This window comes from Dipodomys merriami, unplaced genomic scaffold (genome assembly GCF_024711535.1).
Source record: "Dipodomys merriami isolate MVZ:Mamm:240054 unplaced genomic scaffold, mDipMer1.0.p SCAF_2, whole genome shotgun sequence".
In the NCBI taxonomy this organism is placed as follows: Eukaryota; Metazoa; Chordata; class Mammalia; order Rodentia; family Heteromyidae; genus Dipodomys; species Dipodomys merriami.
In genome coordinates, this window is record NW_027203381.1 from 66,857,802 (window position 1) to 66,881,874 (window position 24,073).

The 24,073-nt window shown below is 44.5% G+C and overlaps 1 long non-coding RNA gene across 3 annotated transcripts in view; it reads right to left on the bottom strand.

The window, feature by feature from the left end:
• LOC138831650 (uncharacterized) overlaps positions 1 to 24,073 on the bottom strand; it is a 71,961-nt gene that overhangs the window by 17,481 nt on the left and 30,407 nt on the right. Inside the window, exon 1 of one of the 3 annotated variants that reach the window (XR_011373410.1) lies at positions 17,829 to 17,997. The exons of the other annotated variants lie outside the window; for them this stretch is intronic. This is a non-coding gene — a long non-coding RNA (uncharacterized lncRNA). Of the gene's footprint in view, positions 1 to 17,828; positions 17,998 to 24,073 lie in introns of those variants that run through there. 3 annotated transcript variants of the gene reach the window in all.

Genomic DNA, 24,073 nt, shown 5'->3' on the forward strand with positions numbered 1-24,073 from the left:
GTATAGTGGCTTACTTGGTCTGTGCAGTACTAAAGAGGCATGTGATTTGAGATGGGCAGAAAACCTGTGCCACTGGATTCTCAGAAGAACACAAATGATCTTCTTTTTCAGTCTCTGCCACAGAGACCTCCAATGAATGGCCGATGTCATGGTATCCAGCTCCTCACCTCCCATCAATATTTCTACCAAAAAAATCTCAGCCCTGGCTTCAGCCATCTTTTTAGTTCCCTGCCAACTCCCGTGAACCTTGACTGTCGACAGCATTGGCTGAACTCAAGCAGACTCAGCACATCTGCCTGGGCTGGTATTAATCCCCCTCCATTCAGACCAGAAGTGTTCTAGCCTCTTGGCTTTCTGTGGTGCATTCTGTGTGCCAGGAAATCACAGTTAAAAAACAAACAAACACCTATTTCTGCCCCCACTAGAATCTTGGTATCAATTCTCAACACAAACTCTCTGACAAAGCTCCATCTGTGACATTTTTTGACATCCTTATCTAATTACCTCTCTGAGTATCCTAAGCTCCTGAAGAACAAGAACCTGACCATTTGCTACTTAGTATCTTCCACGTTGTTGGTTGAGCATTGATCCCGTGAAAAAATCTGTGCAAGACCCAACTCCAGTACATGGGTAATGACCTCATTTGGCAAAAATATCTTTGCAGATGAAATTAAGTGAAGTTTCTGCAGATATCAGCCTGGAACTAGATCAGCCCTAAACCCAATGACAAGTATTAAGATGCAAAGAAGAGAGATTTAGGGAGAGCAGAGGCAGAGACTGGAGTGGCATGTTCCTAAGCCCCTTGGCTTCTGGACCCACCAGAAGCTAGAACAGAAAAGGAAGAATTCTTCTCACTCAGAGCCCTCTGAGGGACTGTTGCCCCCAAACACCTCCACTACAGATTCCTGGTCTTTTGAACTATGAAGAAATCAAGTGCTGCTGTTTCAAGCCACCAAGTTCATAATAATTATAGCAGTCATAGAAAACCACTATGCCCCCATCACATAGCCCCTGTTACAGTTTGACCAATCTGTGTCAAATTGAAGAATTACAAGAGCTGAGGGTGTGGTTGTATACCTTGTTCATTCTCACAAAAAGGCTATTGGTCTCTAGCTACCAAATATATCAGCCACTGTTCTGGTATCATGGAACAATGTGTTCCTTTTAATGAGGTGTTTTAATCTCACACTATATTCTCTGTCCAGCCCTCCTTGATTTTACTGTAAATGAATGCATTGACTTCTGATGTATTGCCAGCACACAATAAATTATGAACCTCTTCCTTTAAGGCTGGAGACGGGAGGAACCTTACTTCCCCGTTCAGTTATTTCAGGCAAGGGTGGGAGCCGATATTCGGTGCCAGCAGCATCCTGATTATGATTCAGGATGTGCAACCAAAGGCAAACAGTTCCTCTGAAAATTCAATCAAATAGGAAGGAGTAAGGTCTAAACAAGAAAATCCGGGTGCTTGCTGTGTGTACAACCAAGGGGTCCTGGGTAGCTGGTGAGGGATGACACTCTACCTCAAGCAAAGTCAGACTGAGCTCCAAGTGCTACTCTAGAAACTTCTACACACACTCCCCATGGATTTCCCACCCTGTACTTTTAGTGTTATATATCAGACAATCCCATATGCACCCCAGTGGAAGTTATTTACAGGCTAAAAGAGTGGAAATTAACTAGAATTAAAATATTTCTTTGTTAAAATCTCTTCTCCAGGGAAAAACAATTCTCCCTGCCACTTCCATGCTATGGACCTTAAGAGGGCCACGGGATGACACCTGCAGGCTCTCTGTGCTGTTGGTTCATGGTGCAGCTCAGTGATTTTTCATTCAATAAGTCATGACCCCTTAATGAAGTGACTCATTGATAGATTGAGCAATCGAATTAATGAGAGCTATCACCTTTCGTGCTTACTTCCAAGAGAAGATGATAGGAAATATCTCAGTGTATCTTTCATAGTAAGGTTGTACCTTGAAACTTGGCTTCGCTCTTATACGAAAGCTATGGTCTTTGATGTCTGATCCACAAATCCATAAAGCACTTGTCCCCTCACCCAGATTCAAGTTCTTTTTTCTTTTAATGCTGACACTGGAGCTTGAACTCCAAGCCTCACTCTCTCTCTCCCCCTTAGCTTCTTTGCCCAAGGCTGGTGCTCTACCACATAAGCCATACCTCCACTTTTGGCTCTCTGCCCATTAATTGGGAATAAGAGTCTCATGAAGTTTCCTGTGCAGCTTTATAGGCCCAGCTCTTAAGAATACTATGTACAGTTGTAAGAATGAGCTCAATTGAAAGGAAGCAGTCCTATACACCTTGTGAGAGGGCTGGTACCTGAAAGCAAAATATATAGAGAGATATAGATACAGCTATATAGATATAGATTCCTGTTGGCCAAGCTACACCTTGCCAAAGGCTTATTTCCCATACTCCTCTGTCCTCATATCTATATCCTGGTGGAGCCTCCCATACAATACCCCTCCATCTCTCAGGGCCTACATTTCCTCTTCTGAAACCATTTTAAAAACTCTGTAGACTCTTATAATTAACTTGAAACAGACCACCACACACAGAGTTCCTAAAGACTTTGAGGAAGGAAAGACACCACCTCAATTTTTTTGGGGGGCATCCAGTCGTGGGGCCTGAACTCTGGGCCCGAGCACTGTCCCTCAGCTCTTCAGCTCAAAGCTAGCGCTCTACCACTTGAGCCACAGCGCCACTTCCGGCTTTTTTCTTTTTGCATATGTGGTGCCGAGGAATCGAACCCAGGGCCTCATGCATGCAAGGCAAGCGATCTACCACTGAGCCACCTTCCCAGCCCCTACCTCAATTCTTTTTGATACTCTTCTTCTTTGTCTTTCTATGTCAACGGCCCAATTTCCCTTTGGCCATTTTGCTTCAGAGATGATCACCCTGGCCCCTGTTAAGGATTATCTATCATTCAACAATTTGCTGACTCTCCCAGCCTCATAATCCAATGCTTTGGCAAATGTCCCTGTCCTCTGCATGCCTGCCTTCTGGGTCTGCTGTGGGCTTTCTGATCACAAAACTATATGACTACAGCTTTTCAATGCCGCATGATTAAGGACTACAACTAGTTCACTATCCAAGTAGTAGAGACTGGAGTATGTACTTTGGGTATTAGCAGAACTTGGCCTAAGTTTCAGTACTGACATATTACTGGCTGTTGACTTTGAGCAAATTGTTCAACAATCACAAAAAAAAAAAAGCAAGCTTTGTCAGTAAAATCAGGATAATGCTAATGTCCACAAGGAGAATATTGTTGAAGTCTACTATTTTAAAAGACTGACTAACACCTTCTGGGATGAGTCCTTCGTGTGTATCTGATGGATAGACTTCTTTTAAAAAAAAAAAAAAAGTCTTTATTCCTTCCATTCTTGCAGAAATCTATATTACCTGGGGAAGTATACAAAACAGAGACTTCTCAAAAGATATACATAGGCCAAGGAGGGAAGTCATTCCTGACACCTCAGAACTATAAAAAGTAGAAAGGAGGGGAAGGAGGAAGATAGGAGGAAGTTCTACATTTGGATTGACTTACAACTGTGCTTTGGTCTTCTCACTCTCTTGCAAACGTAGGCCAAGCATCTATCTGCTGGCAGTATCATCTGGTTTGCTAGGCCTGCAGCTGCCTTTCAGCACAAAGGACATGCTAAATGAGAAACAAGTAAGCTGCAGACAACTCTGAACTCACAGTGCTTTGTACATTCCACAAAGAGAAATAACTCAAAGCCCAATGATCCTCAGCTTCTGTTCAAAGGACTGCCCTTCACACCCTAGGATGCTTTCCTTCTAAGGTGTCTATAGATGCAGTTATTTCAAGATGGTTTTCAGATTCTTCACTGGTTTATCCTGAACACACTGGGCAAAATACTGACATTTAAATAGTAAAAAATGCAAATAGATTCAGAAAAAATGGATAAAAGTTGCCAATAAATACACAAAATTGTGTATGATTTAAAAAATTGTCATGATTAAAAAAATTTAGAAGTACAAAACTAAACTCAACATGCCCCAATCACATTTATAAATATTGATTACAAAAAAAGAAGATAAGGGCTGGGAAGGTGGCTCAGTGGTAGAGTGCTTGTCTTGCATGCATGAGGCCCTGGGTTCAATTCCTCAGCACCACATAAGCAAAAAGAAAAAAGCCGGAAGTGGCGCTGTGGCTCAAGTGGTAGAGCGCTAGCCTTGAGCTGAAGAGCTGAGGGACAGTGCTCGGGCCCAGAGTTCAGGCCCCATGAACGGACCCCCCCCCCCAAAAAATGAAGATAATGTGAGTTTAGCAATCACAATCAGGACTCTGCTGATGGGACCTGAAGATTAAACTTTTCTGACTGCAAACTGGCTAATACAAAGCAACAATTGTACAAGTTCCATGCTTTCTGGTTGATAATTTAAATTCTATGAATACATCAGAGAGAAATAATCAGGAATATAGTCATGGTGATCTGTAAACAATTGTATAAAAATATCATTACAATAATTTTGTGATAATGGAAAGATCAACATCTAATAAGGGAATTGGTAGAAGAATGGCAGCTCATCAATATGGTGGAATACTAGACAAATACTTAAATTATCCTGTGGAAAGTGATGATGGCATGAGGAAATGTAAATTGCACATGCTCTTAGAAAATATTAGTGGTTGGCAGGAGTTAGGAAGGCAAGGTGAACTAAAGAAAGCAACCATGCTAAAAAAAAATGGTATCTCCTCTCACAGGGGACACTCATGAGACATCACACCGTTAGGTCTCTCAATCACTATGGTGGAATTACTTACCTGAATCTGCACATGTGATAAATCTCACAAAAATAACTAAACACATGCACACAGCCACATGTACATATAAAATCAGTGAAGTCTGCCAGGCACCATCTATAATCTTAGCTACTACGGAGGCTAAAATCTGAGAATCACAGTTCAAAGCCAGCCTGGCAGGAAAGTCTATAAGACTCTTCTCTCCAATTCCCTCCCAAAAGCTAGCAGTAGAGCTGGGATTCAAGTGATAGAGAACTAGCCTTGAGCACAAAAGCTCAAGGACAGGCCCAGCCCCTGAATTTAAGCCCCAGAATGGACCAAAACAAACAAACAAACAAAAAACAAAACGTAGAATTGGAACAAGGTTCACTGGATTTTTATCAATGTTGAGTTCCTGGTTAGGATATTGTATTATATAAGATGTTACCAGTGGGGAACACTGGGTAAAGAGTTTACAAGATTTCTGTATTGCTTTTTACAACTAAATAAAAATTCACAGGTATATACAAATAAAAGTTTTAAAAAGCACAAAACTTGTCATATGAATGTTCCAAACTAAGAAAGAGAAACATAAATAAAAGAAGTTTGAGAAGAAAATCTACTAAAATGTTGAACTGGGGTTGTAGCTCAGTGACAGAGTGCTTCTGTAGCATGCCTAATGCCTTGGGTTTGATTTTTAACAAATATGAGAGAAAAGAACAATAAAAGAAATATGCTACACTATTGACTACTGTGAAACTCTAGGTAAATTTACACAAGTATGTGTTTCCATACTTTTAAACTGCATTCATATAACTTTCATAATTATGTATTTATACCAGAACTCTGGAGTGGTGGGATGATTCGTGTCTGGACATTTAGCCATCAAGTGCATGTACTAGATAGCATGAAGGATGAATGTGGCACAAGTGATTCCTGAACACAAAATGAATGATGACAATCAATATATCATTCTGATCAGCAGAACTCCTTCTACATAGTAAAGACTGGATAAACTAATGGGTCAATAGAATGATTGGTAAATGCCACTGGAATCTGATAGGCAAAACACCATAACTTGGAGAAGAGAAGGGAAAGATCCACAGAAGGGTTTGTACCTGAAATTGAAGCTTAAAGTAAAGGCTGTCAAGATGGAAGATAGAGAATATCTAAAGCAAAGGTATTCATTTTTATTTTCTTAACAGACAAAGGATGTGCCTCAGTGGTAGAGCACATGCTTGTCGTGCACAAGGCCCTGGATTCAATCTCCAGGGCCTGGGTTCAATCCCCATGTCCTCAGGTGGAGTGGTAGGAGGAGAGTTAAGGTGGACAGGAGGTAAAGGGCAGGAGAAGAGCAAAGACATACACAGTCACACCTTGTGCAGTTACAAGAGATAGTCAAGAGACAGGATTGGGGGTCTTAATTTTTTTTCTATTGAGATTTAAGATTCAATACAAATACAGATTGACCAAGAAAAAAAGAATCCTAAGACAGTTGAAGACAGAAAACTTGAAGTCCAAAGAAAAGAGATTTGTCACAACATATTTGGAATCTGTAGCTTTAGTGTCACACTAGCCTAATCAACAAGCATTGTCAAGAAGGGTTCTGCACATTCTATTTGTATGATTAGAAAACTCTTGGATTTTATTGGAGCATTCCAAAACTTTTTTTGCAGGAAAGCCAAAGAAACCCTTTATTTCTTAGCCACATCAGCATTTCTGCCTGCCTAACTTGTTCTACTTGATGATCTACTTACTCTATCTTTCTTTAGAAACAATGAGATGGAGACTGCTTGCCTCCTTTCCAGACTTATTTTTTTTCCATACTTTAGAATTAACAGGATCCTAATATAGAAAGGAGTTTCTCAGTAGATTGGCTTTGAAGTTTAAGGTTTTGTTTAGGTTTTTTACGTTTTGTTGGTTGGTTGTGGGGCTTCAACTTGGGCCTGGGCACTATCCCTGAGCCTCTTTGTGCTCAAGGTTAGCATTCTACCACTTGAGCCACAGACCCACTTCTGGTTTTCAGTGGCTAATTGGAGATAAGAGTCTCACAAGGGCTTTTCTGCTCAGGTTGCCTTCAAACCATAATTCTCAAGTCTCAGCCTCCTGAGTAGCTAGGATTACAGGCATGAGCTACTGGTGCCCAGCTTGTCTAGTTTTTGTTTGTTTGTTTTTTAATCCAGAGGTTCTCTATTTAACCCTGGATAAAAGAAGTTAGGAAATCATTTCTAAGGCAAGTCTCATTCCCAAGACCTCCTGAACTACAATGCTGCTCCCCAAGGCCTACTGCCTTCCTCTAAGTTAGTCTGTTGGTCTGAAAGTTCTGAAAGTTCTAGTGTTGAGGGATTTCTTCCTTTGGAAGACCCATAAATAACATTTATGCAGGAGCTAAAGACACAAAGGTATAACCTATGAGCAAAGTCAGCAAACTATGTCCAGCAGGAGATTTCTAATGGCAATGGAAACCTAAGTCCCACAAAGCCAAACTATTTCTTGGCTGGAACTATTCACGTACATTTTGCCATTCCCTTATGTCTATCACACTGGGCCTCCGCCGGTGGCTTTCTGTTCTGATTGCCTCATTGGCTCTGTGTGCATGTGTATTTGAGATTTCTTCTGGACCTGGAGGTCGAGAAGGGCCTGTCAATGGAGGGGCTGTGTGGTGGGGATGGAGGCTGTAGGCATGAGGGTTGGAAAAATGACCAAGAAAAGAAAATCAGGCAAACAGAAAGAACTCAGAGCACTCCTATGGAACAAGATGCCCAGGGGACAGGATTGTTGCTTCAATGTTCTGCATCCCTACTTAGAGCTCCCCTAATCTTCCTCAGATACATAGTGTGAGCGTGCGCGCGCACGCGCACACACACACACACACACACACACAATGGGGTGCCACTGCCCTGCTCAGACACATACACACAAATCCAAACAAAAAAGAAAGAACAAATTTTACTAACCAGAGTTCTTTTTACCTCTCCCACCCCAGAGCCAGTTGGATATTTCCAGCACATCATGGCATATACATAACCTCTTTCACATGTATACCATCATGTCCTACACTGAAGAGGATGCTCTTTCTTTTGCAGGTACCAGGGTTTGGAGGCCTTGAGCTTTAACTGGGCTTTCTTGCTCAAGGTTGGCGCTCTACCACTTAAGGCGCACCTCCAGTCCAGGTTCTTGCTGCTTAATTGGGGATGAAGTATGACTTGTTTTTCTGCCCAGGTGGGCCTCAAACTGAGATCCTCTGATCTCAGCCTTCTGATTAGCTAGGATTATAGGTGTGGGTCATTGGAACCCAGTTTATCATCTATCTATCTATCTATCTATCTATCTATCTATCTATCTATCTATCTATCTATCTATTTATCTATCTATTTTGGTTTTATTTTTGTCGCTTGTGGGAGCCTGAACTCTGGGCCTGGGCACTATCCCTCAGCTCTTCAGCTCAAGGCTAGTGCTCTACCACTTGAGCCACAGCACCATTTCTGGCTTTTTCTGCTTATGTGGTGCTGAGGAATCGAACCCAGGGCCTCATGCATGCAAGGCAAGCACTCTACCACTGAGCCACCTTCCCAGCCCCTCTGGATGGGTTTGATTATGTGAATTTTATCTTAGAGACCTACAAGTTATTTTAAAGCTCAGGCTCAAATTGTTTTCACTCAGATATTAGTCTCCCATCTGTGTAATTATTCCCTTTCCTTCTGTTTATTTTTCTATTTCTCCTGCAAGTCTTAATTACTGACATCTTAGATCTCCTGGATCCACCCTCCTAGACTCTTCCTTCATACTCTTGATTTCCATCTACTTGTGTTTTTATTCCATGTTGGGTTTACTCTTATACTCGATCTTTGCAACTGGCTTTAAGCTATCCAGTGAGTATTTTTGCTTAGAATACATTTTGGAGCTCCATAACTCCAGAATGTCTCTTGTTGTCTGTTTGTTTGGTACTGTGTTTGAGTGTCCACCTGTTTGCTTCTGTGCAGGTTGTCTGCTCCAATAGCAGCATTTCTTTGAGACTGAGCCTGGTAGAGGCAGACTTACTTTTCTATCTGTCTTTAGCAGCTCGGGGCCAGTCCCCAGGGTTTCATCGGCAACATCACTCCTGGGAGTACTGGAAGGGAGGGATTCCATGGGCAATCCATAGGAGTTGGAGAGGGGTTGCACAGAGGGGCGGTTCCCAACCAAGGAGCAGGAGGAAGGAAGCCTCTGAGCTCATCTGTCCCCAGGTCCAGCTTCTTCTTAGCAAGCTGACCAGGTAGACTAAGCAGAAATTCCAAAGTGATCCTTTACCCTGGAGCCACAAATGGAAGGGGCCAAGCTCAAGGTCCAACATGCTAGAGCCTCATCCCCAAGCCTTCCATGTACTGCTTTCTGTAACTCCCTGTCCCAGTTGTCTTCTCATCAGATCTCCACCAGACCCAAGCTGGGGTAAGTCAGTCACTAGAGGGTAGGCCTTTGAAGCTTATGCTTTATCCTGGGTGCCTTCTTTCTCTGCATCCTTTGAGATGCACAGCTCCTACCACCATGATGTTCTGCCTCACCATGAGCCTAGAATGTACAGAACCAGGCATGATAGATCGAAAGCTCTGAAACCATGCGCTAAAGTAAATCCCTGCCCCCATCTTAAGTTGTTCATGGTGTGCATTTTGCTGCTGGAAAGAAAGGTCTGACTAACACACTCTTGCTTCCCCAGCCTCTATCTCCAACATTCCCAAAGGCTCTCTAATCAGAAGTCCTGGACTACAGATGGTAGCCAGACTACTGTCTTAGGAGAACTTAGCCCGTTCCCAAGCATTTAATGTAAAGGACACACTTGATCAGTAGATCCTTGCTGATGTCTCAGTTACTTCTAAGACAATTTAATTCCTTTTTATTTCTTTAAGGAAGCCCTTCAAAGTTGTATTAATTAAATATCTTGATTAGACTAACTTTAAAATTGCATTCATTGGAAAAATAAACTGGGTGAAAAAATCTGTGTGCAATGCATGTGGTGGTGGTGGTGGTGGTGGTGGTGGTGGTGGTGGTGGTGGTGGTGGTGGTGGTGGTGGTGGTGGTGGTGGTGGTGGTGGTGGTGGTGGTGGTGGTGTGTGTGTGTGTGTGTGTGTGTGTGTGTGTGTGTGTGTGTGTGTGTGTGTGTGTGTGTGTGTGTGTGTGTCTGCATTATCTATGCCATATCTGCAAATATATTAAATGAAACCAGGAAAAATGTGTGTATAGTAAACATCAAACTGTTATCTCTAGGTGATATATTTACAAATCATTTTATTACCTTTTCACCTTACCTAGGAGATCTAATATTTCCTATTTAGGAAAGAAAAAAAAAGAATTTCTTTGTTCACTTCTTCATTCAGCAAGATGCAAAACAAAATGTTGGGTGTTTTCAGAGGGTAGAAGGAGGGAGCTGGTAAGCAATACTTGGTTCTCTGTCTCAGTGCTGTCTTCAAGATTCCTTTTTCTCAATGGACTCACCAGGCAGTGAGTAACCCATGGGAACAAAGGAGAACAAGAGACAGAAACTTCTTGCCCAAAGTCATCCAGAAAAGCCCCTATCTAAGAATGAGGTTCAGAGGTAAAAATCAGGCACCTCTGAGTCATTAGGTCTCTTTGACCATCTGATACTGGCCCAAATGGATTGGACACTCTCTCAAAGCAGTCAAGGCAGATCAACAACACTAGACATACTGTCTAGCACTTAGTAACCACTAGATATACACTGAATGACTGCATCAATGATCTCCCTGCTCAGCTGACAAGGTAGGACATATTAGTAGATAGCAGTACTTGTGTTGTGGCCATCTTTGGACTTGCAAAGGGATTCCCTTTAGAGTTTGCTCAGGGAGATCCCAGATCCTACTGATTCACATAGGAGGCTTTCTTTCAAAGAGCTGGATTCCATGTTCGTAGATGTGAGGCAGAAGGAGCTGTTTCCTGAAAAGTGGCACTGAAAGGTCTGTGCTGGCCACGAGAAGAGGCTGGATGTGTTCTCCTACTCTAACTCCTACTCTAGTTGGGAAATCTTATGCAAATGTCTCTTTCAAAATATTCTTCTATTTTGAAGTTATTGCTGAACCTATCAAAGCTCTCCTTTGAGTCTGCCAAGTATGATTCAAAGGAAAGATTGGGTGTGTCTTCATAGTAATCCTCCCATGGGCATTGTGGGTTTGGTGAAGGAGTCATAAGGATCTTTAACACTGGTCTGTTCCACGGGAATCTGCAAGTTTCCCCTGGTAGACATGCTGCAGTGATATTTATTGACTGATATTGATTGATTGGTTTATTTATTTAGGCCAATACTGGGACTTTATCTCAGGACCTTGCTGTCTCCCATAGCAATTTTGCTCTTGGCTGGCACACTACCACTTGAGCTACACCTCCATCCTGATTTTTGCTGATTTATTGGAGATAAAAGCCTCTTCTGCCTAGGCTGGCTTCAAATGGTGATCGACAGATCTCAGTCTCCTGAGTTGCTAGGTACAGACCTGAGCCATCAGCACCTGACCTAGATGGGTGATATTTAGAGTATTGCCAAATGCTACTGAAAGGGCACTAACCACTCAGGAGGGATGTGACACTAGAGCAAGGTTTCTAGGCCTTTGCTTGTTGGATCATGGGCTAGTCCTAGAGCAAAGTGCCAAGTGGAAGAGCAGGGTTTGGGATGCTCAGAGCAGCAGCCACTCAACATAGGGTAGAAAAGTTATATAATAGTTTAAGAACCAGGGTAGCCACACCAGCGCATATGAGCCAGACATCAGCTCTGCTCTGAAACCACTTCTGAGCAGGGCTGACCCTTTGGCAGAGGCTGCAACCCCATTGCTGCAAGCCACATTTTATGGAGTTCTTTTATTAGCCTCTCATGTAACCCATAGCCACATCATAAAATTAAATACCCCATTCTGTACATCAAGTCCACTGACTTCTGCAGGTCTGATTAGCACTGAGCTTTCCCCCTCTAGGGCTTGTGTTACAGTCACATTATAAGTGACAGAAAAGGAATCTTTGCTGGAAGCAGTCTACTCCTTCCGGCCTGTGCTCAGCTCAGCTGGAGTTTCCCTGTGTCATAGGTGTGTTCCAGTCTCTGAAGTCCTTCTACAGCTTCCTGTCAATATGGTCCTGCCCCTTCCCTAGCCTTCTCCATCCCTTCCTACAATCCCCACCCCCTTCCCAAGCTCCTTCCACTTCTTGAGATGCCTCAAAGCAAGAGGGGGGGGGGGTACTCAAATGCTTGCCTGGAATCACTGATCAGAATAACCCTAACTCACCCCTGAGAACAAATTTAGCCTGTAGGTGATATCCAGATGGAGAGTTTATCTTTAGCCTGGCAGAGGTGAAGAGTCAGCCCAGGCCATGGTGTAAAGAACAGAAAGAAGAGGGGAGGGAAAGGAAACTAATTCTCCAGAGGTTACAATAGCAGCTCTCAAGTGTGCTCAGGTGACAGAGAACTAAAAGTCACCGTGTGCTTCCTGAAACATGAGGCCCTTCCGGGAACACCAGGGAATAATGGTCTGTTTCATTCCATCCTGTGAACTAAAAACCATTTTAATAGCAGAAAATATGGCCACATTATGGGCAGGCAGTATAAAACCACAAGCACACATGTTCTTTAAAAAAAAAAAAAAAAGAGCAACAAACTCAGCATGATCCGTGGTTTCTAAGCTTTCTCATTCATATCTGTTTACTACTTGTTCATTAGTTTCACTGCCTGCAGGTGTAAAGGTGTAGGACTGAAGAAAAATGTACGGAAAATATTTTCATGGGAAAAATTATGACTTGAATTATAGAAAAGACCACTGGTATTTGATCGTAAAGCTGGGTACTTCAGTACATCTTAGGAATATCACTGGCGAAGGAAGGAAGGAAGGAAGGAAGGAAGGAAGGAAGGAAGGAAGGAAGGAAGGAAGGAAGGAAGGGAGGGAGGGAGGGAAGGAGGGAGGGAGGGAGGGAAGGAGGGAGGGAGGGAGGGAAAGGAAAGAATAAGAGAGGAGGGACAGAGGGAGGGAGAAAAGGAAGAGAGTGAAAGAAAAAATGAAAGGAAGAAAGAAAGAAGAGGAAAGAAGGAAGAAAAGAAATAAAGAAACTAGGATTACAATTTTAAGGCTATACAGATTTCTTAAGGAGACTTTGTAACTGGCTTTGGTCTCTTCCTAATCCATCCTTTTCACTCACTACAAACCTTTCCTGCTATAGTTTGCACCCAGAGCCACCCCTTTGGTCTTCCTTATTGAACAATTGGTTGAATCTTTGGCCAAGACATGTGAACCCTGGCTGGCTATTATTAGCAGGAAGTCAGGTCCCGGGTTGACCCTGAACTGGGGTCTGACATGTCTGAGCATGTCTGACAGCTGCAGGAGGCCCTCAGTCTCCTGGGAGGCAGCTTGTTCCATGAGAAGCCCAGGTTGCCCTTGTAAGACAGTCCTGTTCACTGGAGGAGAAGAAAAATGAATTCTGAGTACTCTTTGGACCAACATGCTTTGCATTCCTGTCTGGGTCCTGCTAAGGCACGATGAGACTGGAGGGGGAAACTGCAATGAGTATCTGTTAAAGGGAAACTAGCCGGTGAGCATAGACACTGGAGCTTGGGGATGTGCTGCTGGAAGGTCACACAGTATCACATAAGAATCTTTATTCTTCCAAATTCCCCAGTAGTTGGACAGCCTAATAGAAACAGGCTACTGAGCATGCCTGGAACAACTTCTAGACAAAGGGTGGAAAGCCCTCTGTGGGGTCTTGTGCTACTAAGAAGGTCATGGGGTCGTTGAGTGGTAAGACCTGAGGGAACTCAGCTTACTTTGCCAAGTACTTCAATAATTGTCACCTCTTATGTGTTTCTTCTCTAGATTAACTGATCTCCATTGCATGAACTGGCCTGAGAGCTCCCTTTATGAGTGTGTGTGTGTGTGTGTGTGTGTGTGTGTGTGTGTGTGTGTGTGTGTGTGTGTGTGTGTGTGTGTGTGTGTGTGTACGTACTTTGGTCCTCTTAGTTGACTAGAAGTTACCTTATTCTGTGTCTTCTCTTCCCATCAGGGTATAGCAGATAACCACAGGACATTTGTAAATATTTTAATGAGCCTCTCCCAACAAATAAATTGCTGATTTTTACCAATTACACCCCTTATGGATCATCTAAACAGTTTATTGACACTCAAATGAATCTAATAGTATCTGTCCAGGCGGTAGCTAAACATGCCTCCTTGGACCTTTCCTCTATTATCTTTGCCAGGATTGCCTTGTCTAGGTAGTATTTGAGGTATCAAGGTTTTCTTTTCTTCTTTTTTTTTTTTTTTTGGGGTCCAGTCATGGGGCCTGAACTCTGGATCAGCTCTTCAGCTCAAGGCTAGCGCTCTACCACTTGAGCCATAGCGCCACTTCCGGCTTTTTTCTTTTTGCTTATGTGGTGCTGAGGAATCGAACCCAGGGCCTCAGGCATGCAAGGTAAGCACTCTACCACTGAGCCACCTTCCCAGCCCTCAAGGTTTTCATACCATGAACTTTTTATTATTGAATATCATTCAGAACAAATGACTTAATTCTTAATGTCAATGGGCCCCAATCCTCTTCTCCATGCCATTGACAAACATTCCACCACCATTACCTGCAAACATCTTTAGTTCATAGTAACCTCATTAAATCATCACAAAAATCCAAAATCGTAGATATGTGTGTGAGTAGCATTTCTGGGAAAATAAATACTTATTGGTGGCAGCTAAGGAAAGATGATGAATAAAAGAGTGTGTGGCTGGAGACAGAATTTTCATTGTATGGCCTTTTGAATCCTTCTAAGTTTTAAGTTATGTGCACATAACTTTTCCAATAATTCTTTTGTTTCTAAAGAAATCTCAAAAAACAAGTAGTAATTCAACAAGAAACAAGACAACAATCCTGACCCAGTAAACAGTGGTGCAGGCAGGTGCATAGCTGTTATACCCTGGAGTGTCAAATGTCCACCATACTACTAGCCTCATGGAATTCCCCTCTGAATTCAAGATGGATTATGCAACAACCTGCCTGGCTCCCAGTCCTTATCACCCTCTCCCCCATAATTGGGGCAACATGCCTTCCGTTTGTTGATTCTTGTCGCTAGGCTCAGGCCCCAGGACTAATCCCACTAGTAGTCTGCAGGGATTTTAATGGCTAGCAGCTTGAGTTACTCAACCTCAGCCAGTATAGTTATGAAGCATGTTCAGGTCTTTGTGTTCTCTTGGCTGAGTGGCCCAGACCTTCTCTGGTGGGGTCATATCTCCATTTTTAGCCTGCCTGGTTATGAAATCCATCAAGGGGTAAATACAGCACCTGTGAGACCCAAAGCTGCCTCTGGTTCCATGTAATCACAAAATGCAGTTACCAAGCATGATCTTGGTATAAGATATCAAAAACTAGGTCTGGGGCAAAAGCAGGTTAAGGAAGGACTGCAAGCAGGGCCCTAGAGCTCATAGTCTAGCACCTAAGAAAGGTGGAACCAACCCCAAGGGCTCTCATGCAGCTAGACAGTGCAAAGCAGGTGAGAGGAAGGACTGATTTCCATCCCAGGCAGTGAGACTGCAAGTCCAGAAATGTGCTCAGGAGAGGATGGCAGGGCTGTTGACACCTGTACATTGGTGGGATGTTAGTAGATGTGGGTGGAGCTTTCCAGATCTTGAAAGCAGCCTGTGAAAGCAATCCCATTTTCACAAAATAGAGAGGCCCTGCCCCTCAGGCCTCTCATTCATTCCTTCGAAAAGTAGGAGAGGAAAAAGTCAGGACCATGCATGTTTTTCTGTTTAAAATTGACACCTTTTTGCTGAGTGCCCAGGGTGCCAGTCACTCACACCTGTAAGCCTAGTCAAGGAGGCTGAAATCTGAGAACTGTGGTTCAAAACTAGCTGAGGCAGTAAAGTCTATGAGACTCCTATCTCCAATTAACTAGGAAGAAGCTGGAAGTGGAGGTATGGAACAAAATGATAGAACCCCAGCCTTGAGTGAAAAAGGTAAGGGACAGTGCCTAGGCTCAAGCCCTAGTACCAGCATAAACACATACATCCATAAATTAAGTGATTTAATTTAAAAAGTGAAATTGCCACCCTCAGTAGCAGTCTGGTGACTGACTGTCTCCTCTTAAACATCCGGGACCCTTCCCTGGGGAGCCCACCTTGCCTTTCCCAGGCAACATGAGTGGTCCTGTCCACTGCAGTACCATCATCTGTTCCAGAGTCAAGGAAATGTAGAGATTAGATAACCAGGCTCTGCTCCCATCAGTCTGAATTCAGGTTGATTTTTTTGTGTGTCCAGGATGGAACCCCAGTCACTGAACATGGGGGGCAGATGTCCTTAAGTTCAGTCCCTAAGTTCAAATCCTGGTTTTGCAAGTGTCTTTCTGAGTCACCCTAAGTGAATCACTTACCCTGGCTAGGCTCAGTTTTACTATCTGTAAAATGGCCTGATAATGGCACCTCCCTAAGGTCACTGTAAAGATTAAAGGCAGCCACGTCCCTACATAAAAGCCTGCTCCCTTGCCTGCTTTGGTCACTTTTATACCCCTGGGCTGCTCCAGCTCTAGACACTAACCTCCTTGTGACCTTGAGGACCTGGAGGGCCAAGGTCAAGATTATTCATTTCTGATTCTGTCTCTTCACAGAGCTGAGGTGTCTCCCAGGTAGGGACTCAATTACTGTCTCCACAGGAATGAACAAAGACTGTCATGAAAGGGGACATGTCATGAAAGAATGGGAATAGGGGGTGAGGATGAGTTCAATCCAACTGCAAATGTAGGTGGAAAGGCCTAGGTGGTTTGCGCCTGTTATTCTAGCTACTCAGGAGGCTGAGATCTAGGGATTAGTTTGAATCCAGGCCAGGCATTAAAGTCCATGAAACACTTACCTCAATTAACCAAAGAAACAATTGGGAAGTGGAGCTGTGGCTAACGTTAGCACCATCTTAGAGAGAATAAAGCTAAGGGACAAGACCTAAGCACAAGTAGGTTCAAGGAAGGGGAGGCCAGGGGAGCTGAGGGGAGGGGAGGGAAGGGAAGGGAACACAGATTGGAACGTGACAGGAATGTGGAAAGGTAGGATAGGCCTCAGGTTCAAAGGCAAAAACTTCATCTACCAGTTCTACTTCTTCATGGGGAGACTGAGACTGAGCATGGAAACAAATGCTTTTCATGCAGCCTTTCCCCAGGGTGCCCATGCCCAGCCTAGGCTCCCAGCAGGGCCCTGCAATTTGCCCCTTTCCTTCCCCCACTCCCCCTTCCCTTTTTGCAATTCCCCTCCCCTTTCCCCTTCCCCTCCCCTGGCCCCTTCCCCTTTCCCTCCTCCCCTTCCTTTCCCCTCCGTCTTTCCTTTTCCTCCTCCTCCTCCCGTACCTTCCCCTTTCCCCCTTTCCGTCCCTTTCCCTCTCCCCCTTTCCCTCCCCCTTCCTTCCCGTTCCTTACCCTCCCCTTTCCCACTTCCTTCCCCTCCCTTTCCTTGCCCTTCTCTTTCCCCTCCCCTGTCCTCCCCTTTTCCTCTGTCCCCTCCCTCCCCTCTCCCTCCGCCCCCTCCCTTTCCCTGCCCTCCCCTTCCCCCGGCCCCCACACCCGGCTGCAGCCCTGACCTCCTCCCACGCAGGCCGGCCGCCGGCGGCCGCGGGCGGGCGGGGCAGGAAGCGGAGCCGGCTCCCGGCACCCAGATCCTTAACTGCCTCTTCCAAAGCCCGGCCGATCCTAATCAGTGTGGGAACGCCGCGCCGGGCCGGGCGGCCGCCCGAGACGCCGCCTCTGTTCATAAACCGTACCGCCGCCCAGCACAACCCCTGATAAAGCACCGTAAATAAACGACCGGGCGGGGTGCGCAGCGGGCGGCGTGTGCGGGGCCGGGCCGCCCGGAGGCTGCGGCGCGCGCCCGCCTGCGCCCGCGTGCGTCCAGCGCCTGCGCCCCGCAAGCGCCCGGCCTGCGCCCCCCGCGCGCCCTGCCTGCGGCCCCCCTGCGCCCCGCGCGCCCCGCCTGCGCCCCGCCAGCGCCCTGCGCGCCCGGGGCGAGGTCGGGGACGGGACCGGAGGGATGAATCCTGCACCCCGCTAAACCCAGAGCCTGGCTCCCAAGCTCTTCAGACACACCTCACACAGCCACGTCCTCTCCTCCCTCGGAGCCCCTCCACCTTCCATTGGATGAGTTTGAGAAAAAGCCCAGGAATTTCCTGTGGTGGCCCAGAGCCGCCCCTCCCGGGCCTCGAGTTCGGAATTTTCAGTTCCCAGTTCCGCTCCTGCCTTGGGCCAAGTTCCGTGGGCTAGGGTTGGGCCTGGGCTGGGTGAGCGGCTCCTTTATCACGAGTCTGCTTAGCCCTTGCACAACCCTTGGGAGCAGGGAAGGGAGGAGCAGGTTAAGAGTCTCTGGGTACTAAGTTTAGCCTAGGTCCAGAAGATTGAGAGGTCAAAGGATCATGAGCACCCAAACTGCAGGCAGTCGATGGGGGACCCCTCCCTCCTCATAGGATTGATAGTGTTCATAAGCCCTTAAGAAGTTATTCAGAACCCTTGATCCATATTCTTTAGTTCTTTCCATTTTTACTTGAGCCCCAAGTTAACCTAAAGTAAGTACCATTTGCAGGCCAGGTGTGAGATAAGACTAGGGAGTCTGAAGAAATCTAGACAGATATTGAGGAGCCCAGAGCACACCAGCTCTGTCACAAGGCGTAGTCTATGATCTAACTGCTGGCACCTCATCCCTGTGGCCTCTGGCAGCCACTGCTTTTTCCATGGGCCTCAGTTTCTCCATCTACCCCCAGCTGTCTGCCTTAGAAAAAATAATATCCGTCTTAAAGAAGAATAAATCCTTCCGTTTCTAAAGTGTCTCCTCACAGGTTCCTCTAACGAGATACTAGGAGGTCTCATTGGAAGAAACTGAGACCTTGGGAGTTTCCAAACTGACCCCTGGTTGATGAGATTAAGAGTAGGCTCGTCCTGAGTGGTGGCTAAAGAGATTCAAGACCTTGGGGCCAGAATGAAGTCATCCTGGAAGGGAAAGGATTTAAAAATAAAACCCTGTAAAGTCTAACATTATCAGTTTAGTGTTTGTCTGCCTCTACGCATTGTTAGCTCCACAGTGACTAAAGGTCTTCAGAGCTTGTGGGAGGGATCAGTTGACTCAAAACATCTCTTCCAGAAAAGGCAAACATTGTGTTCAGTGGGTGGGGGGGTGGGGGGGAGCGAAGGAACTCCTGACTGGAGCTCTAGAGAAAGCAGAATGTAAGGAAGGGACCTGGGAAGATTCTCTTTGGCTTGACACTGAGAATCTGAGTGTAGAGCCAACCCCCTCTAGGCATGGCTGAGGAGAGAAGCTCATCTTTGAAACAGAAATGAACAAAGGACTGGTTTTTCCAAAACCCATCTCTGACACTGCAACATGTCTCCAAACATGAGGCCCCAGACAAGCTTCATTTCCTGCTCCTGGGACAGAAAGCCTCTCAGTCTTGTTTCCTTCATTTGCATAATGTCAAGAAAAATGAGTTACATTGAATTGCCATTTGTTGAGGAAATACTGGCAAGAAGTTCCAACTGCAACTGGGGTTGATTTCTTAAAAAGGGACAAATGCACTCTCAAGCACTGATTTATTATTGTCTCCATGTGATCGACCCTCAGCTCTATTTTTTCCATCTATGTAACCTAAGGATTCTGGGAGCTTCTTTGTACTCTGCATAAAGGGACTCCAACATACATGTTGAAGATTTTAAACTTTTCAGACAGAGAACACCAAGGGGAACATCAAAATTGAACTCTCCAAAAATCATCTTTGTTTCCCATTTTGTCTGCTGAAGTCCTGCCTAGGGATCTTGTGAATCCCAACTCTTAAGGGCCAGGCACCAAGCTACTCTGGAGGCTGAGATCTGAGGATCTCAGTTCCAAGCCAGCAAAGGCAAGAAACTTGGTGAGACTTTTATCTCCAAATTAACCACCAAAAAGCCAGAAGTAGAGTTGTGACTCAAGTGGTAGAACACCAACCATCCTTTTAGGGAAAAAACAAAAAACAAAAAACTATGGGACAGTTCCCAGTACCCAGTGCTAACACACACACACACACACACACACACACACACACACACAAATTTCAGCTCTGGAGGACAATAAAATCATTAGCCTCTGTTTTCTCATCTGTACAGAGGAAATACCATTGACTACTCAGCTTTAAAGAAGAAAGAGAACAAATAAATCTGTGCTATTAAAACCTATTCGTTCTCTGCCTGGTTGACATGTAATATTAATGCAGTGCTATTACCGTCATCTGCACAGTCATTCCCCATTCTGCTACATGAGATGTAAATTTCTTTGCAAGACAGAGCAGCACTGTCTGTGAAATTCCTGAAGCAAACCTTTCTGGTAAGCCAGCACTGTAAGTTTTCATACTTGGCTGTTAGGAACGTAATGAGTCCCCATGGAGACCAAAGCGAAGGCAGGAGGCAGCACTGCAGGCTCTCAAAGGGTAATAATTGCTGGAGCAGGAATGCACCAAATGATACCCTTGTGACTGTAAAAATCAATGAAACTTTCCAAGGCATCCTCCTTTCTCCCAGAATAGGTAGTAATATTAAAGAAATTAGCTCACTGAATGAAAAAAAATAATAAGGTATAGTAGAAAAGCTTTGGGTAAATTTTATCAGGTGGTATCTTAAAAAAAAAATCATCTGTGGCAGTCTATTGGTGCCAGAAAACTAGAACTTATTTCTTATATTACCAGTAAAACAATAGGATTAGATTCGATTTCATGGTTCTTCATCCCCTGGGTTCACAAACCCTTTGAGAATCAGATATAAACTACGGTTCCTAGCTGAAGAAAAAAGCATGTATCAAACACATCACTTTCATGTAATTTTCCTTAAAATTTAGGGAATTCACAGAACCATGCCCATTCATCATGGACCCCCTAAGTCGACGGAAAGTCTAACTACCCACCCTCTAGGGCCTCTTCTGCCTTAATTAGCCTCCAGCAATTAAGGAATGGCCTTCACCATCTTCCAGAGCCTCTGCAAGCAGAGAAAGGAGTAAAGCATTCCTCATAGAGATATTGTAAAAATAATCTTGCTTCAAACACCCAATTTAGATTATATTTGGAAATCACAGCCCAAAGAAGCTGCTACTTGGAGTGATGGCATGAAACTATAACTGGATGATTCACCCAATCCCCTCCACACCCCAGGAGACAGAGAAGGAGAAAAAAGGGAGGCCCTAGAAAGTGTCGATAAAACACAGGGTGTGGGCAGAATGCTTGTAGGCTGGTGTTCCACCAGTGAACCATGTCTCCAGTCCAGTCCTTGAGATTCTGGAATTACTTGTTACTGCAGAAGAATGAAGCATAACTTTCTGTTAGAACATTCTCCTTGAAAAAGAGGAGAGACATGGGTACTCAGAGTGACCCTCACCCACAGAACTGCTGATTCCAGCACCAGTGAAAGTCAGGGGGCCATGCACACACTCCTTCCTATCCAACCTTCCCTCTTCCTCATACCCAGAACTCTCCCTATCCACTCATCCAAGTTCCCTGCAGCTCAGGTAAGAGCCACTAACATATCAATTATACTACCTGTAGTGGGCTGAGTGGTCCCCCAAAATAAATGTCAAGTCTCACCCCCTTGTGTCTATATATGTAACCTTATTTGGAAAAAGGTCTTTGCATATGTAATTACATTAAGGCTGTCTAGGTGAAGTCATCCTGAATCACCAGGGTGTACCATAAATCCAAAGACAAGTGTTCTTATATGAAATGAAGAGAGAGTCTGTACCAGTGGCTCACACCCTGTAATCCTAGCTAATCAGGTACCTGAAATCTGAGGATGGCAGTTCAAAGCTAGCTTAAGCAGGAAATTCTGTGTTACTCCCATTAATCAGCCAAAATACTAAAGTAGAGCTGTACCTCAAGTGATAGATCACCAGTCTTGAATGAAAAAGCTAAGGGACAGCACCTAGGCCCTGAGTTCAAGCCCCAGTATTGCCACAAAAATAATAATGAAAGAAATGAAGACTGTTCAGTAGGGTGGCATATCCTATAATCCCAGCACTTGAGAGGCCAAGCCTGGAAGATGTTGAGTTCAAAGCCAACCTAGGCTACATTATGAGACTCTGTCTCCAAAAAGAGAGAAAGAAGGGAAAAGAACAAAGCAGAGACCAAAACCATGCAGCCACAAAGATCACCTGGAGCTCCAGGTAGAGGGAGCCTGTGGCTCTGCTGACAACTTGAATTCAGACTTCTGGCTCCTCATGTCGCTGAATATATTTCTTTTGTGTTGAGCTACCTTGTTTGTAGCAATTTGCCACAGCAGCCATAGCACCTTAATACAGTGTAAGGTATATTAAATAGGTAGGTTTCGTTAGGTAGGCGATAAAGAGAACACCACGTGCTATTCAGGCAGGAAAAGAAGTTTATTTACCGAACTGCTGCGCACACCGCACACCTTGCATGGTGGAAAGGCATGGCTGAAAAAGGAAGGGGAAACCCACCTGGGCCAAGACTTATCTAGGCCAGGGACAGGAAGATGTGTAGCCAGGTGGGGGAAAGGTGTGGCCACACTGAATCCAGATGTGACCTCAGGGTCTGGTACCCTCCTAAATTCAGATAGGACGCATGTGACCAGAGGTGGCCCAGGACGTGACCTAACTGGAGGAGAAGGTGACTGCTTCCAGGTCTGCCAGTTACCTAGGTAACAGATACTGGGCAGACACTTAGCCAAGAGGTAGAGAGGTGTCCCTGTGCAGATCCTTAGCAAAGTATCTTTCCTTCCTAAACTCTTCTATTTGACCAAAGTCTCAAAGGCAAGGACTACTAACCATTGGGCTAATGGGCTGGGAAGGAAGCCTACCTTTCTATCTAGTCCCTAGGGCAGGGCCTCAATTATGTTTGGAGGGGAGAGATTGCCAGCTCAGAAAACCTGACGGCTCTACTTCCCCTCTAGAAGAGGTACTGGCCTAGAAACAGGCTGAGTTCATGATTATGGACTATACAGAAAATGATGCTCAAAATAAACAGCTCCTGGAATTAAAGCCCTGGGGAGAAAGCACTGAATTGTACTACTGAGAATAGAGATTAACCGTGGAATCCAACTTCAGGCAGAGTTTTTTAGAGGTATAAGAGAGCTTCAAGAATTTTTGTTATATAGAGGACACTGAGTCCTATAGAGAGAAGAAATGTACCTGGGTGGATTCCACAGTCTAGCTCAGGCTTGCTTGCTTTTTCTTCCTTTGTTCATACCTTCTTTCCTTTGTTCCTTCCTTCCTTCCTTCCCCACCCCCTCTTTCATTCTTTATCAATACTGGAACTTGAACTAAGGACCTTACTCTTGCTAGGCTAGCACAATACTGATGAGCCAAACCTCCAGTCCCATTGTTCACTCATTTTTAGGATAAGGTCTCAAATTCTGTCCAGGCTGCACCTGAGCTGCAATTTTCCTACTTTTGGGTTTCCTATGATCACTGGTATCACAAATACATACCACTACAGCTGTGAAGACAGTCTTAGGTAAGGCTCATATTGGCTATAAACCACCATACTCTAGTTTTCAACCTCCCAAGTAGCTAAGATTATAGGAATGAGCCAATGACTTCTGGCATGAGAGGACTTACTTCTCCATAAACTCTGGTGTTCAGCTCCTCTGGTTTTCCCTGAAGAACAGAGATTTACTACATCTATGTGGTCAGGTCCTTGGTAAGTCCTCAGCTCCCTTTGTTTAAGATCCTACTCTGCATTGTTTTTTGTCCTGGAGCTTGAACTCTGGGCATGGGCACTATCCCTGAGAGCTTCATTTGCTCAAGGCTAACACTCATCAGTTGAGCCACAGCTCCACTTTTTCTATGATTAATTGGAGATAAGAATCTCATAGACTTTGGGGGGGGAGGGGGAGGCTGGGAAGGGATGTGAAGGGTAAACAAAAGGAGGAGGCTGCAATGCTTGGTAAGAAATGTATGCATTATCCTGCCCATGTAATTGTAACCCCTCTGTACAGTATGTTCACAAATAAAATAAAATAAAATAAATAAAATAAAATAAATACAAAACTAAAAAAAAAAAAATCTCATAGACTTTCCTGTCTGGGCTTGCTTTGAACCTTGATTCTCAGACCTCAGCTGACCTTGAATTCACGATCCTCCTATCCCAGCCTCCCTAGTGCAAAGATTGCAGATATGTACCAACACACCCAGTTCCATGTCATTTTAAATATCTCAAGATGTGTGTTTATTTCACATCAAGTATTTTCATTTTTATTTTTTCATAGTTCTTTTCTAAATTCTTATGTTGAATACAATTGTTTTTTTTTTCTTTTGAATGCTTGTTTGGTTTCAGGTGTTTCTGTAGTGTGTTCAGCAATCATCAGTAGAA